The following is an 11,778-nucleotide window of genomic DNA, read 5'->3' as shown; positions in this document are numbered from 1 at the left end:
TGCGTTCACTCGGCCTTTTGGAGACAAGATTCGCGGTCGTCTCTTCGGTTTGGTAAGTGTTATCAGATGCCTGCCGCCGGAGTTGTGGGTCTAATACCATGAATCAGCAGCCGGGCTTCCGTAGGATCATATAGTATTTTATTTATTTATGTATTTATTTTTTTGAGACGGAGTCTCGGTTTGTCACGCAGGCTGGGCTGCAGTGGCACGATCTTGGCTCGGTGCAATCTCCGCCTGCCGGGTTCAAGCGATTCTCGTGCCTCACGCTCCCCAGCAGCTGGGATTGAGGCATGCGCCACCACGCCCGGCCAATTTTTGTATTCTTAGTAGAGACAGGGTTTCGCTATACTGGTCAGGCTGGTTTTGAACTCCTGACCTCCGGTGATCCACAGGCCTCGACCTTCCAAAGTGCTAGGATTACAGGCATGAGCCACCACGCCTGGCCGAGAATCACGTAACTTAAAACTATATATGGATGTCGTAGGCGGCATCTGTCCCAACTAATGTACGCGTTAGAAGGGCCTGGGCCAGAAGTGGGCCATGGAGACCTCGGGACCTGCAGGGCTGCCACCCGACCCGCTGAGTCTCTGAATCTGAAGGTGCACCGCCACCACCATTGTTTATCTTACTGCCTCTCAGTATGCACATTGTCGTTCTCAATGGAATTGCACAGTTTTATTCCGGATCCTTACTTGCCTTTAAGAATTTTCTCAATTTTTCTTTTTTTTTTTTTCTTGATCGCGACCCCTACTGGGCTCAAGCAATTCTCCTGCCTCAGCCTCCCGAGTAGCTGGGACTACAGGCGTGTACCACCACGCCCGGCTTATTTTTATATTTCTAGTAGAGACGGGATTTAACCATGTTGACCGGTCTCCAACTCCTTACCTTGCGGTCCTCCCCGCCCGGCCTAAGATTTTCATAGTTTCGAAGCATACTGTTCGTAATTCTCTCGTACTTTTCTGAGTTGGGTCATTTTTATTTTTGCTTTTTTAGGATTACAGGCGTGAGCCACCGTGCCTGTCCGATTTGGGGGTAATTTAACGAGTCCGCGTGTTTGATTTGAATTTAGGATAGCTGGGCCTAATTTTTGTCTTTGCTTCTGCCATACCTTCCGCATGGTACTAACCGCCTATTGAAAAGTAATCAGAATAGCTGAATATGACATGTTACCCGTCTAGAAACCGATTTTTTTTAACACCCCACTGTGGACAGGGTGGAAACTCGTTTGCGTTCTTGTTTAAGATCTGTAGTGACATGAATGGATGAAATTGTTTCCTATTGGATTCTGTAAACTTACGCATTACACTGATTGTCCAACGTGGATACACCCGGGAGGTCACTCTCCCCGGGCTCTGTCCAAGTGGCGTAGGGGAGCATAGGGCTCTGCCCCGTGATGTACAATCCCTTTCCACAACGTTGGAGATAAAGCTGGGCCTTGAGTCTGCGCCTGCATATTCCTACAGCTTCCCAGAGTCCTGTGGACAATGACTGGGGAGACAAACCATGCAGGAAACAACCTTCTAGAGCACTCAATCTGGATTGAAGTCTTAATAAGTGTTTAAGAAAAATTGGCTAAAAAGTAGCCAGGCATGATGATAGGTAGCTGGAGGCAGGAGAATCGCTGGAGCCCAGGAGTTCAAGGCTGCAATGACCTATGATTGTGCCACTGCACTCCAACCCCAGGCTATACCGTGAGGCCCCTCATTGAAAAAGATTAGTGTTTTGCTGTACTAATAGATTAATACCTTGTTTTGCAGGATTTGTTAAGGATTCCAAGTAACTCTTACTTGGTAAGTAAATTTAATTGTTTTTGGCTTATCAGCTCTTGTGTCAATGATTTCTGTGATGGAAGCAGGATTGAAGAGACCTTTATTTTAGTCGGTCAGGATTTATTTACCTCTGAGGCACTGAATCATTCTCAGAGCAATACTTTTGTTTGATACACCCAAATGTAAACTTTGCTGCATTTTTGTAGGCATGTTGACATAACCTCAACATACACTCTAATGTAAAAATTGCTTTTTTTAATCAGCTGATTAAAAGTGTGCAATGTAGTAAAAGTTAACCTAGTGTGAACTGTAGGAAGCCTAATTGGCTGTCTACATCTGTAGTCTGAGCTGAGAAAAAGATTCTAGCCCTTGAAAATACTGTGGGTGATTAGCAATATTGGATTTATCAGTTACTCCAATTCCTCACTAATGAGCATTCCAACGTGGATACCCTGGGAGGTCACTCTTCCCAGGCTCTGTCCAAGTGGCCTACGGGAGCTTAGGGCTCTGCCCCATGATGTACAGTCCCTTTCCACAACGTTGAAGATGAAGCTGGGCGTTGTGTCTGCGCCTGCATATTCCTACAGCTTCCCAGAGTCCTGTGGACAATGACTGGGGAGACAAACCATGCAGGAAACATGTCCAGTGTACTAGATTTTAAGTTGAAATAGGATCTTCAGGAGTCTAATCGTTATTTATTTTCTTTTAGGAAAGAAGACAGTCTGCAGTTCACACTTCAGCATTGATGTTTAATTTTGGGGTCCTTTATATAGTAGGGAGAGTAGGTAAACCGATTTTTTTTTAACAGGGAGGTTTGGACAGTCTTTGGCAGACTTAGAGCAAAAGATTGGGGTGCGTTTCATACCTCTTTGAGATAGTCTTGCTCTGTCGCCCAGGCTGGAGTGCAGTGCCGCAATCTTGGCTGCAACCTCAGCCTCCCAAGTAGTTGGGATTGTAGGCGTAAGCCGCCACACCTGGCCCTCTTTTAAGAGTCTGCTGCTGTTTTGTATTAAAGACTTCGGAGTTTGGCATTTGGTTAGGAATGCACCTTCTTTCACCTCATTCATACCTTAAGAACCAGAGAAGTGACTCTGCTTGGCCTTACGCCAGATTCCAGAAGGCACACAGTGTTGGTGGGTATTTTAAAAGTCCTTGAGTATTTTGCTTTTGTGTGATTTCTAATGTATTTGTAATTTACCTAACAAATTGCTTAATCTGCTTTGTTAATGTATTAAAATAAATATGGCTGTACATGTTTGTGGTTCATTTTTATGTGGAGATGGCTGTGGTGACATCAGCCAAGAATCTGAATGGTACTGCTGAAGGAAACTAGCATGATAGCTTCAGTTCTAAAGGCCCTGAAACCTAGTCTCAGGTGGGTCCCCCTTGGGTTCACTTTATATTGGCAAGTTATTGGGAAAATGGTTATTAGATCCTGACCAATAGGACCATAAGTCTGGGTTGAGTGCAAGATGAGTTGTTAGACCAATCCTTTAGCTTCCTGCAATATAGTGGAGGAAAATCAATGGTAGCAATGGGAGGTTGTGGTATCCCTAGCTGAGTTGTATGAGCCTTTGCTACCTGGTGCACCTCAGCCTGAAGATTGCTAGAGTTGCTTGCCTCATGACATGGGTCATAATGGGAACTTTGTCAAGCCCCCTACACTGGCTGCCAACATAAATATTCAGTACCCTGAAGGATGGGAAGTAATGGGGAATCATCTAGAAGGTAAAGTCTATCTGCTGGCATAGGGGAGGTGGGACAGCCATTTGGAAGTTGATGGGACAGGTTTGAAGGAGGTGGGTGAGATTGGAGTTTGGTGGACTAGAGCTTGCTTGTCAGGGTGTTCAGGGCAGGACTGGTCTGAGAATGGAAGCTAGTTACTAGCTAGGATTGCAGGGGAATACACAGCTTGATTTTTCTTAGAAGTGGAGTGGAGTGAGGCAGTGTTGAAGAGGGCATCTTAAATGTAGCCGGGCTTGGTGGCTCACCCCTGTAATCCCAGCACTTAGAGAGACCGAGGCAGGTGGATCACAACATCTAGATACCCTGACCGACATGGTGAAACCCTGTCTCTACTAAAAATACAAAAATACCCGGACATGGTGGTGTGTGCCTGTAGGGGCTGAGGCAGGAGAAATGCTGGAACCCGGTAGGTGGAGGTGGTAGCGGGCTGAGAGCGCCACTGTGCTCCAGCCTGGTGACAGTAAGTCTCAAGGCATCTTCCTAAACCAGTTGCATTTGCGCTTACCTGTGCCAGGCACTGTTCTAGGTAAGCACTTAGCATATTAGTGCTGAGGGGGGCTTTAATACAGCATATTCCCATGGGGAAACCCAGGAACCAAAAGGCTAATCCAAGTCCACAACCAGAAGTGGCACCTCTGCAGAAGCAGGCCTCAAGTTCCCTGCTCAGGCAGAAGCCAGATAGTCAGTCCCATCCATCTGTGTATGCCCAGTCCCGTTCGTGTCTTGCTCTAACTACATAGATCTCTCCTGAGTAAGGTTTTTTTCTGAACCAGTGACTTTAGTATGTTTTCAATTCATATTCTCAGGTGGAGTTCGGTAACTGCAGTGCTGGGCAGGAAATGAGAATTTCTATTGACCTACAAGATACAGCTGAAGCAAAGCTGTCAGTAGGTGTTCAGATCCCACTCTGCTGAACTTCAGCTTGCAATACCCCTTTAGACTTTCCAAACAGGCACTCTGGCCTTGTTCTTTGTGTAGGCAGACAGTATTGGTTGCCCATCTTAGAAGTCCTAGACCGCCCGGATTTGAATCCTGATCCCACCACTTGCTGTTTATGAGGCTCTGGGTGAGTTACTTAGCCCCTGTGCCTCAATTTCGTGTCACAAAATGAGAATGATAAACTACCTCGTGGAGTTGTGATAAGGACAAAGGAGTATATCGGTGAAAAGCTTCTTAGGGTCTCTGGGTGGAGTGCAGTGGCATGATCACTTATTAAATAACATTTTCTGACTTCTCAGGAACCAAGGATACAGTATCCAATTCCGATTTTTTTTTTTTTTTCAAGACAGTCTCGCTTTGTTGCCCAGGCTGGAGTGCAGTGGCACGATCTCAGCTCACTGCAAGCTCCACCTCCTGGGTTCATGCCATTCTCCTGCCTCAGTCTCCCCAGCAGCTGGGACTACAGGCACACGCCGCCACGCCCAGCTAATTTTTTTGTATTTTTAGTAGAGACAGGGTTTCACCATGTTAGCCAGGATGGTCTTGATCTCCTGACCTTGTGATCTGCCCGCCTCAGCCTCCCAAAGTGCTGGGATTACAGGCGTGAGCCACTGCGCTCGGCCTTTTTTTTTATTTCACCACCGAGTCTCACTCTGTCTCCAGGAGGGAGTGCAATGGAGCCATCTTGACTTGCTGCAACCTCCGCCTCCCGGGTTCCAGCAATTCTCCCACCTCGGCCTCCCAAGTAGCTGGGATTACAGGCGTACACCACCATGCCCAGCTAATGTTTTTTGTATTTTTTAGTAGAGACGGGGGTTTCACCATGTTGGCCAGGCTGGTCTCGATCTCTTGACCTCAAGTGATCCGCCTGCCTCGGCATCTCAAAGTGTTGATTACAGGCGTGAGCCACTGCCCCTAGCGTCAAGGCTGATCTCTTTTTTTTTTGAGATGGAGTCTTTCTCTGTCTCCCAGGCTGGAGTGCAATGGCATGATCTGGGCTCACTGCTACCTCTATCCTGGGTTCAAACGATTTTCCTGCCTCAGCCTCCCAAGTGGCTGGGATTACAAGCGCCTGCACCACACCCAGCTGATTTTTGTGTTTTTTTAGTAGAGACAGGGTTTCGCCATGTTGGCCAGGCTGGGCTCAAACTCCTGACCTCAGGTTATCCACCCGCCTCGGCCTCCCAAAGTACTGGGATTACAGGCATGAGCCACCATGCCTGGCCAGCTAATTTTTGTATTTGTAGTAGAGACAGGGTTTCACCATGTTGGCCAGGCTGATCTCGAACTCCTGACCTCAGGTGATCCACCCGCCTCGGCCTCCCAAAGTGTTGGGATTACAGGCGTGAGCCACAGTGCCTGGCTGTCCTTGCTAGTTTCATACCTACTTCGCTCTATCATTTATCGAGAGGGATATTGAAATCTCCAAGTGTAATTGTGGATTTTTATATTTCTCCTAGCAGTTCTATAAGTTTTTGCTTCATGTATTTTGCTTCATGTATTTTGAAGTTCTGTTATTAGTTGTATATAGTTATACAACTATGTTTTAGATATTGTCTCTTGATTGATTGACTCCTTTAAATACTCTGCCATAAAATCTACTTTGTCTCCCACTCCAGCTTTTTTTTTTCTTAATCTCACAAAATGGTGAAGTAGGCTTTGTTTCTATTTTTTAATAATAAACTGAAATTCAGAAAACTTTAGCAATTTGCTCATAGCTGCATACCTCCATCTTTCTTTATTTTATTTTATTTTCTTTTTTTTTTTTTTTTTTTCCGAGACGGAGTCTCACAGCTGGGGCTACAGGCGCACGCCTCCATGCCCGGCTAATATTTTGTATTTTTAGTAGAGACGGGGTTTCACCGTGTTAGCCAGGATGGTATTGATCTCCTGCCCTCGTGATCCACCCGCCTCAGCCTCCCAGAGTGCTGTGATTACAGGCGTGAGCCACCACGCCCGGCCTCTTTTTTTTTTTAGACAAGAGTCTCACTCTGTCACCAAAGCCAGAGTGAAGTTGCACAATCTCACCTCACTGCAGCTTCTGCCTCCGGAGTAGCTGGAATTACAGTCACGCACCACCATGCCCAGCTAATTTTTTTGTATTTTTAGTAGAGACGGGGTTTCACCATGTTGGCCAGGCTAGTCATCAACTCCTGACCTCAAGTGATCCACCTGCCTCGACCTCCCAAACTGCTGGGTTCACAGGCGTGAGCCACCACAGCTGGCCACCAGTGTTTCTTTTGACTAGTGTTAAAACAATAGCCTAGGCAACACAGCAAAAGCCTGTCTCTACAAAAAAATACAAAAATTAGCCAGGGGTGGTACTGTATGCCTATGGTCCCAGCAACTGGGGAGGCTGAGGTGGCTCACTTGAGCCCTAGAGGTGGAGGCTGCAGTGAGCTATGATTACACCACTGCACTCCAGCCTGGGTAACAGAGCAAACCCTGACTCAAAAACAAAACAACAGTGTATCTTTTACTTTTTGTACAAATTTATTATTTGTGTATTTACTTTTATATTATTTTTCTTTTTGCAGATCCAGCATTGGCTGAGCATATTTATTTACATATTCATTTATTTTTTGGAGACACATTCTCAATCTTTTGCCCAGCTAAAATGCAGTGGTGCGATCTCAGCTCACTGCAACCTCTGCCTCCCAGCTTCAAGCAATTCTCATGTCTCAGCCTCTAGTGTAGCTGGTACTACCACATGCACCACCATGCCTGGCTAATTTTTTGTATTTCAGTAGAGATGGGGTTTCACCATGTTGCCCAGGCTGGTCTCAAATTCCTGAGCTCAGGCAATTTGCCTGCCTTGGCCTCCCGAAGTGCTAGAATTACAGGCATGAGCCACTGTGCCTGGCCTTATTTTTAAATTTTATTTCTTGTAGGTAACATTTTAGGTTTTTCAGTATGACAGTCTCTGCCTTTTAATTGGAGACTTTAGGCGATTTACTTTTTTTTTTTTTCAGACAGGGTCTCACTCTGTCACCCAGGCTGGAGTGCAGTGGCAAGATCATGACTCACTGCAGCCTCAAACTGGAACTCCCAGGTTCAAATGATCCTCCCAGCTTGGTCTCCTGAGTAGTGAAGACCACGGGCATGTGCCACTATGGCTGGCTAAATTTTGTATTTTTTGTAGCGACAAGGTCTCACGATGTTGTCCAGGCTGGTCTTGAACTCCAGGGCTCAAGCAATCCTCCCACCTTGGCCTCCCAAAGCGCTGGGAATACAGGCATGAGTCACCATGTCCAGCCATATTGTACATTTTTAATTTATAATAGTTTACATTCCATTGATATTAAACCAGTTCACCTGTAGTATAAGAATCTTCCCCAGCCTGGCCAGTATGGTGAAACCCCACCGCTACTAAAAATGAAAAAAAAAACAAAACTGGCCAGGTGTGGTGGTGCTCGCCTGTAGTCTCAGCTACCTGGGAGGCTGAGGCAGAAGAATCACTTGAACCTAGAAGCAGAGGTTGCAGTGAGCTGAGATCGTGCCACTGCACTTCAGCCTAGGCGACAGAGCGAGACTCCGTCTCAAAAAAAAAAAAAAAAAAAGGCCGAGTCCGGTGGCTCACGCCTGTAATCCCAGCATTTTGGGAGGCTGAGACCGGTGGATCACCTGAGGTCAGGAGTTTGAGACCAGGCTGGCCAACATGGTGAAACCCCCTCTCTACTAAAAACACAAAAATTAGCCGGGCATGGTGGCACGTACCTGTAGTCCTAGCTACTAGGAGGCTGAGGCAGGAGAATTGCTTGAACCCGGGAGGCAGAGGTTGCCGTGAGCTGAGAACACGCCACTGAACTCTATCTAGCCTGGGCGACAGAGTGACTCCATCTCAAAAAAAAAAAAAAAAAAAACACTTAAAAATATTTCTGGCCAGGCGCGGTGGCTCACGCCTGTAATCCCAGCACTTTGGGAGGCCGAGGCAGGCGGATCACAAGGTCAGGAGATTGAGACCATCCTGGCTTAACAGGGTGAAACCCCATCTCTACTAAAAATACAAAAAAATTAGCCATGCGTGGTGGCAGGCACCTGTAGTCCCAGTTACTCAGGAGGCTGAGGCAGGAAAATGGCATGAACCCTGGGGGCGGAGCTTGCAGTGGGCAGAGATCATGCCACTGTACTCCAGCCTGGGCCACAGAGTGAGACTCCGTCTCAAAAAAAAAAATACATACATACATACATACATAAAAATAAAAATATTTCTTCCATTTCTCACTATATAGTCTTTGATACTGTCATGTATTTTACTTTTATATATGTTATAAAACCCACAGTACATTATTACAACCAGGACCTCCATATCAGCTGGTTGCAGTGGCTCACTCCTGTAATCCCAACACTTTGGGATGCCAAGGCAGGCTGACTGCTGATGCTCAGAAGTTTAAGACCAGCCTGGCCAACATAGTGAAACCCTGTCTCTACCAAAAATACAAAAATTAGATGGGCAATTAGCCGGGTGCACACCTGTAATCCCAGCTACTCAGGAGGCTGAAACAGGAGAATTACTTGAACCCAGGAGGCAGAGATTGCAGTGAGCTGAGATCATGCCATTATACTCCAGCCTGGGCAACAGAGTGAGACTTTGTCTCAAAAAAAAAAAAAAAAAAAAATTAGCTGGGCATGGTGGTGCACATCCGTGTTCCCAGCTTCTCAGGAGGCTGAAGCAGGAGGATCTTTTGAGCCGGAGAGGCAGAGGTTGTAGTGAGCCGAGATCTGCCACTGCATTCCAGCCTGGGTGACAGAGTGAGACTCAGTCTCAAAAGAACAACTGGGGCGCGGTGCGGTAGTTCACACCTGTAATCCCAGCACTTTGGGAGGCCAAGGTGGGTGGATCACTTGAGGTCAAGAGCTCAAGACCAGCCTGGCCAACATGGTGAAACCCGGTCTCTATTAAAAATACAAAAATGAGGCCGGGCGCGGTGGCTCAAGCCTGTAATCCCAGCACTTTGGGAGGCCGAGACGGGCGGATCACGAGGTCAGGAGATCGAGACCATCCTGGGTAACACAGTGAAACCCCGTCTCTACTAAAAATACAAAAACTTAGCCGGGCGAGGTGGCAGGCGCCTGTAGTCCCAGCTACTCGGGAGGCTGAGGCAGGAGAATGGCGTGAACCCGGGAGGCGGAGCTTGCAGTGAGCTGAGATCCGGCCACTGCACTCCAGCCTGGGTGACAGAGCAAGACTCCGTCTCAAAAAAAAAAAAAAATACAAAAATGAGCCTAGCATGGTGGTGCGTGTCCATAATCCCAGCTACTCCGGAGGCTGAGGGAGGAAAATTGCTTGAACCCATGGGGCAGAGGTTGTAGTGAGCCGAGACTGCACCACTGCACTCCAGCATGGGCAACAGAATGAGACTCCATCTCAAAATAAAATAAAAAATACAAATACAAAACTAAAAAATAAATAAATGCCAGGTGCAGTCGCTCACGCCTGTAATCCCAGCACTTTGGGAGGCCAAGATGGGTGGGTCACCTGAGGTCAGGAGTTCCTGACCAGCCTGGCAAAAATGGTGAAACCTGGTCTCTACTAAAAATACAAAAAATGGCCAGGCACGGTGGCTCATGCCTGTAATCCCAGCCCTTTGGGAGGCCGAGGCGGGTGGATCACCTGACGTTAGGAGTTCAAGTCCAGCCTGGCCAACATGGCGAAACCCTGTCTCTACTAAAAATACAAAAATTAGCTGGGCATGGTGGTGGGCACCTGTAATCCCAGCTACTCGGGAGGCTGAGGCAGGAGAATCGCTTGAACCCAGGAGGCAGAGATTGCAGTAAGCTGAAATCATGCCATAGCACTCTAGCCTGGGTGGGTCAGGAGTTTGAGACCAGCCTGGCCAAAATGGAGAAACCCCATCTCTACTAAAAGTACAAAAATTAAGGCTGGGTGCAGAGGCTCACGCCTGTAATCCCAGCACTTTGGGAGGCTGAGGTGGGTGGATCATGAGGTCAGGAATTCAAGACCAGCCTGGCCAAGACGGTGAAACCCTGTCTCTACTAAAAATACAAAAATTAGCCGGGTGTCGTGGTGAGCGCCTGTAATAATCCCAGCTACTCGGGAGGCTGAGGCAGGAGAATTGCTTGAACCCAGTTGCAGTAAGCCGAGATTGCGCCACTGCACTCCAGCCTGGGCAACAGAGACTCCATGTCAAAAAAAAAACAAAGAGTTCAGGTTACCTTCCACCACTTGTGCGATGACCCCAGAAAACTTGCTTTACCTCTTTAAACTTCAGTTTTCTTATATTCCAACTGCCATGAGGTTTTCATGAGGAACACATGAGCTGACATGGATATGTTTCTGTAGTTAACAAAATAAAGGCTCTTACAAAATAGGCAATAATAATCATCATCATTTATTATTATTACATGAAGCTACATGAATAAGATCTTGGAGGAAGACAGCAGAGAGAGAGAGGGAGATCAGAGATCCCAGGGTTAAAAGTTGGAGAAATTTCACAGTACATCATCCAAAAGAGGAGTCCATGATGGAGGCAGAGGTAAACTTGGAGAGGTAAGAAACTCTGAAGACGGGGGAGTCCTTTGTGGCAGGCCCTGCATAGAAGAAATTCAGCCTGGCCAACATGGCGAAACCCTGTCTCTACTAAAAATACAAAAATTAGCCAGGTGTTGTGGCAGTCACCTGTAATCCCAGCTATTCAGGAGGCTGAGGCAGGAGAATCGCTTGAACCCGGCAGGCAGAGGTTGCAGTGAGCCGAGATCACAACACTGCACTCCAGCCTGGCTGACAAGAGCGAGACTTGGTCTAAAAAAAAAAAAAAAAAGTTCAGTTGGTAAGAACTCATCAAAAGTGTCCATCTAGACTTTGGGTGCAGTAGAATGACTCAGAGTCTGAATCAACGTGAAATCAACAAAACATCATTTGCAAGGGTTTCAGGGAACACCTGAAATCCTGAAGAACTGTTTGTATCCATCCTGAAGAATGGGTGTATTAACAAGAGACAGCCTTTCCTTGGTACCTGTTTTCCATCTCCAACCCAACCCCAACTCACACCCTTATCTCCTATTTTATCTGGTCTCTCTCGTTCCTCTTGCTCTTCCCCACTTGGCTCCCGTTTTCCCCAAGTCCATTCTCTATTTTGTTCTATAAGATCTGATCATATCGGGATGCTTTTGTAGCTCATAAGAATGATGACTGGGTGTTCACACGCATGTGAGATGTGCCTCCCTCAAACCTTAAGACATGGGCACATACCCATCTGATGTTAACTCACGGGGCACAAAATCTGATCATGCCATTCCCGTGCCCAAATCCTCATATATCCCCACTGCCTCAGGATACAGGCTGGACCCCTTGGACACACAA

General features: G+C 46.9%; 1 long non-coding RNA gene, 2 other non-coding genes and 1 pseudogene across 3 annotated transcripts; all 4 read left to right on the top strand.

Annotated features, from left to right (window-relative positions):
- Nucleotides 1–14: 14 nt before the first annotated feature.
- LOC141408503 (uncharacterized) lies at nucleotides 15–3,020 on the top strand. Its single transcript, XR_012423588.1, has 3 exons — nucleotides 15–52; nucleotides 1,758–1,790; nucleotides 2,479–3,020. It is a non-coding gene; the product is annotated as an uncharacterized lncRNA (long non-coding RNA).
- On the top strand, nucleotides 1,314–1,518 carry LOC123571022 (small nucleolar RNA SNORA73 family). Its single transcript, XR_006695199.2, has one exon. It is a non-coding gene; the product is annotated as a small nucleolar RNA SNORA73 family (small nucleolar RNA).
- On the top strand, nucleotides 2,208–2,411 carry LOC123571023 (small nucleolar RNA SNORA73 family). The gene has a single exon (XR_006695200.1). It is a non-coding gene; the product is annotated as a small nucleolar RNA SNORA73 family (small nucleolar RNA).
- Nucleotides 3,021–11,579: 8,559 nt separating the features above from the next.
- Nucleotides 11,580–11,677, top strand: LOC123571227 (small nucleolar RNA U13; annotated as a pseudogene).
- The last annotated feature ends 101 nt before the right edge of the window (nucleotides 11,678–11,778 follow it).

The sequence above is a fragment of the Macaca fascicularis genome, chromosome 1, assembly GCF_037993035.2.
Source record: "Macaca fascicularis isolate 582-1 chromosome 1, T2T-MFA8v1.1".
In the NCBI taxonomy this organism is placed as follows: domain Eukaryota; kingdom Metazoa; phylum Chordata; class Mammalia; order Primates; family Cercopithecidae; genus Macaca; species Macaca fascicularis.
The sequence above is the reverse complement of the archived record's forward strand: the minus strand, read 5'-3'. Positions and strand labels throughout refer to the sequence as shown.